At 38.5% G+C, this 5,097-nt stretch overlaps 1 pseudogene; it reads right to left on the bottom strand.

Moving 5' to 3' along the window:
• Positions 1–630: 630 nt before the first annotated feature.
• On the bottom strand, positions 631–4,475 carry LOC102420572 (annotated as a pseudogene).
• Positions 4,476–5,097: the final 622 nt, after the last annotated feature.

The following is a 5,097-nucleotide window of genomic DNA, read 5'->3' as shown; positions in this document are numbered from 1 at the left end:
CTTCCAGCTGCCTGGCTGCCTGGCTGCCGGCCGCCATCTTGGCTGACAGTTAATTTGCATAAGGATATGCTGATTAGCCAATGGGAAGGGTAGCGGTCGTACGCCAATTACCATGTTTCTCTTTTATTAGTGTAGATTTAGATACGAAAATACAGCTGTTTTGATTCAACCACAGACACCATCATGGTTCTCAGACTGCTGAAGTTATAATGGCACAAGACAGATTCTTGAATTTCATATCCCAAGGAAGTAGAACCTTCTTCCAGCCCCATCCCACACACTATAGTCAGGATTTTACTTTGAAGAGACCCTCGCCAATCTATTTAAAACAAAAACACCTAGATGAAGAATATTGAGCCCTTGTAACAATTTCCAAGAAGCACAACTACTGGCTCTAGTCTTTAGCATATACTCACTTGTAGGGATTCTAAACCAAGATGAAAATTTACATCCTAAGAATCATAGCTGTGTATTTATTATCCTAAATAACTGTGTGTATTTCATATATTTAAAGTACTTTTCAAAAACATATAAAAATAAAAAGGCAAGATATTTAGACCAGATATTATTCCTAACCTGATAAATCCTTAAAATTTTTCATTCATTTTAAACTGGTTTTTCTCCCTTCAGTATATTGACACATTTTCCTATTACCAATTTTTTTCTGCTTCAATAAAACAATTCCTGTACTATGTTAGGTACCATCTTGATCAATACTAATTAAACATAGCATTCAAAAACTTTAATCTACCAAATAAAAGTGGCTATACATAGCGCTCTCTCAACAAATTCCAGACTTGGATACATAAGCCTTTCCTTGAGACATTCACTGCTATCATCACAATTACTGATTTGTTGTTTTTGTTTTTTTTTTCAAAGTTATGCATTATTTTTATTAAAAATACTAGTTCACACATTTTAAAACTCAAAACACAACTGGCTATCCACATTACATATTTTACAATATAGCCACCTAAAGACTTCCTTTGTGAGATGTAGAAGACAGACAAGATTCAGTCAAAAGTTCCTAGTACTTAGGAAATAAATTCCTTACTCAGATCACTACTATTATGCATACAACCGCCTCCTCAGAGCAATGTGAGGAATAAAAGGGACAGTGCATGGTGATAGCAAACTACCCTTAGATCACATTTCCCTGTCTCGGACAACATCGTGGTCTTGGTTTCACAGAAGCCCTAAACAAGTAATCGATGCAAAACAATTTTGCCGAACTAAAGTGGTCACACCAATGTAAAAGTCAACATGCCAGCTCTTCAGCCTTTCTAAATCATCCCAATGATGTTATACTGTTATGTGAAGAACAAATCTAATTACACATAATCTGATCAGAGTCTCCAGCTATATTGCCTGTTTCATCACAGTATGTTATTTATCAGAAATGCAATGCATCAATGATGCACAAGTAAGAGAGGCTTAAGGTTTGCTAGAAGTTTTCAATGTATTTTTAAATTATACTGTAAACCAGTAAGCTCTTAGAAGGATGTTTTATGATTACATCACAGCAAGCAACTGTCTATTGGGACAAAAAAGATATGTTAAAAGGCAAATAAATTGCTATAATTAAATATGCACAGCTTATTGACATTTTTCTTAAAACAAAAATTAGGGTTCATCCAGTGAAGCATAGGGATTCTGCCACCACCTCTGTTAGCAAATGGAATCCAGTTCTAAAAATTCCTGTGATCTTGAATGTCTTGTTAAGTGTTACAGGGCTTCTGTTTTTCTTTTAGCCACTAAATTTTTCAGGAAAAATTCACCTGCTTTATATGAAGAACGCACCAGAGGGCCACTTGCCATATAATGAAATCCAAGGTCATTTCCTACTTTTTCCCAATATTTGAACTTTTCAGAAGTAATGTATTCTTCAACCTTGAGGTGGCGCTTTGTTGGCTGCATATACTGTCCCATAAAGTCAAACAGTCCACATCTGCCTCACGAATGCTTTCATTGTTGCATATACTTGCTCGTCATCCTCGCCTAAATCCAACATTATAGATGTTTTAGAAATGACATCAGGCTGAACCTCCTTGGCGTGCTTCAGGACCCGCAGAGATTGGTCGAAATTGGCCATGGGATCACGAACTTTCCTCTGTAATTCTGGAACTGTTTCTACATTATGTGCATATACATCTAATCCTGACAGAGTGGATTTTTCTATTGCTTTAAGATGTCATCAGAAATCAGGAGTGAGACATTCTACAAGAATTTTTGGATTCCTTTCCTTTAAGTATGATACAGTCTTTGCAAAGTGTTCAGCTCCTCCATCTGGCAAATCATCTCGATCCACAGATGTCAGGACAACATAATCCAGACCCCACTCTGCTATTGCCTTTGCAGTATTGTAGGGCTCATTGGCATCCAGTGGAGGTGGCTTTCTTGCAGTCTTAACGGAACAAAATCTGCAACCTCTTGTACATGTGTCACCCATCAACATGATTGTGGCTGTAGCAGTAGCATATTCTCCACCTCCCCCAACACTCTCCAATATTGGGACATCGAGCTTCCTCACACACTGTATGGAGATTTAAATTCCGCAAAGTATTTTTCAGCTTATTGTAATTTTTCCCCATGGGAATCTCTGTCTTTAGCCATGGAGGTAGTCTTAACCTTTCTCCTTTCTGGCGCTTTAAGTTTCCTTTATATTCATCCCAGGTGCTCTTGTCTGCAAGATCACCAGACACAAAATCTTGAAGGTCTGGTCCATTTTGTAAAAATTCCTTTTCTTTATCTGGCAAGGAACTTACTGCTCTGACTGGGCTGCATAAATATTTTCCAAATACCTGGGGTCTCACGGTGCGGACCACTACCCCGCATCGTAGAGACATCTCCCTCTTCCATCTTCCAGCAGGGTCCCGGGGTCTAGTTACCAGGAAAAGCCATTACTGATTTGTGTTTATGCACTGCTTTTCCATGCAGCCAGTACTCAGTTTGGCTAGGTATTTTCAAAGTTTTCTCTGCTCTTGTTATAAAAGCACCACATGTTATTGTAGAAAACTGAGATAATACATAAAATGGAAAAAGGGAGAATTACCCATATTCCCACAATCTTTTAAAAAATGCATCTGTTGACTGACACTTTGTATTTCCTTCTAGTATTCCTTAACTTTTAACATTTAAATTTAAATTCTTTAAACTTAAACACACCAATGGTAATATCTTACATTTCCACAGTGCTTTTATTTTTTAAAGGGGTCTTAACAAGTATATATCTTTACATCTGTGGAGCAGGTAGGCCAACTACTAGTTATTTTGTACACAGCTGCCTTCTAGGGCAAAATGTTTGATAAAGCTGCACTGCTGGTTTGTGGTACAAAATCACATTTAGCTTTTACGAAACAATGTCTCCAAATTTTCAAGGGAGAAATTAACAATGCAAATTACAAGCAGTCAGATCTAAGTTCTTTTATTTGTGGCTAGAATTGTAACAGAAATTCTAGTCTTGCAATTTTTTAAATGTTTATGATTCTATCCATTTACAAAAAGGCTTTTAAGATGAAAAGCTTACTTACTATGCAACTCTGTCTATACTTCCAAAAAATAAGATGTGCCTAATCAATGTGGCTGTATAGTAAAATATTAATCTTTACTATAGGGGTCTAGTCTTTTTCCTTCATTCCTGGGAGGTGAACTCTTAAGCCCTTGGAATATCCTGTCTAATAAATGTCTTTGTTTACCAAGGAACTGAACTAGGAGCCACTCACATAGTCTGATTCATGGTGGAGGCTTCTGGCCATAACAATCAACCTACTGAGGCAAGCATGTCAAACTCAAAGGCTAACACGGGCCAAATAAATGAGGCACGTGGCCTGCTGCGAGTTTGACATGCTTGTTCTGAGGGAATGGAGACTAAAGGTCAACCACATGAGCAGTCAACCATATCTATATGACCAAACTGTAAGGTTTGATCAAATAATCAAATTGATATCGCCTCCCCTGGGAATGGACCTTTAGGCCACTTCACAATGGACATTCCACTTGCTTAGACCACACACCACTTGCTAAGACCATTATCTCTTACCTCCAGAGTTTCCTAGAATCCGGACCTGCACAGAGAATGCTCTACCCAGAAAAAGCCGGCCTAGAGTCCTTTAAAAACTTCTGACTCCCCGTCTTTGGGTGCTGGTAACATTTGGGGGCTCAGCCCATCTGGTATTCAGATGACCTAATAAATTTGTAATTCTTCACCCCTTTTGGCCTCGTGTGTTCCTCCTTCGGCAACCCTAACACAAACTCTAATAAAAACTCTGGACACTAAGCCTGGTTGGCAATACTTGGTATATCTTGTCACTCGTCATTGCCAGAAGTCAGCCCTATACCAGACAGACTTCAGTGGGAGAGGACAACCCAAGTGCCACACATGAACTACCCTGTGCTCTCATGCACCCTTTCCCTTATCCATTTTTTTTACTTCTTCCTTTTTTATTTTTTAAATTAAATCTTTATTGTTCAGATTATTACAGTTGTTCCTCTTCCCCCCCCCATAGCTCCCCTCCACCCAATTCCCACCCCACCCTCTGCCCTTACCCCCCCACACACACTGTCCTCATCCACAGATGTAAGATTTTTGTCCAGTCTCTTCCTGCACCCCCAACACCCCTTTCCCCCCAAGAATTATCAGTCTACTCCCTTTCTATGCCCCTGATTCTATTATATTCACCAGTTTATTCTGTTCATCAGATTTATTCACTTGATTTTTAGATTCACTTGTTGATATGTATTTGTTGTTCATAATTTTTATCTTTACCTTTTTCTTCTTCTTCCTCTTCTTAAAGAATACCTTTCAGCATTTCATATAATACTGGTTTGGTGGTGATGAACTCCTTTAGCTTTTCCTCATCTGTGAAGCTCTTTATCTGACCTTCAATTCTGAATGATAGCTTTGCTGGGTAAAGTAATCTTGGTTGTAGGTTCTTGCTATTCATCACTTTGAATATTTCTTGCCACTCCCTTCTGGCCTGCATAGTTTCTGTTGAGAAATCAGCTGACAGTCTTATGGGTACTCCCTTGTAGGTAACTGAGTTTCTTTCTCTTGCTGCTTTTAAGATTCTCTCTTTGTCTTTTGCTCTTGGCATTTTA

Source organism: Myotis lucifugus, unplaced genomic scaffold, assembly GCF_000147115.1.
Source record: "Myotis lucifugus unplaced genomic scaffold, Myoluc2.0 scaffold_210, whole genome shotgun sequence".
Lineage (NCBI taxonomy): Eukaryota > Metazoa > Chordata > Mammalia > Chiroptera > Vespertilionidae > Myotis > Myotis lucifugus.
Note: the sequence above shows the minus strand (reverse complement) of the source record. Positions and strands in the feature narration are given on the sequence as shown.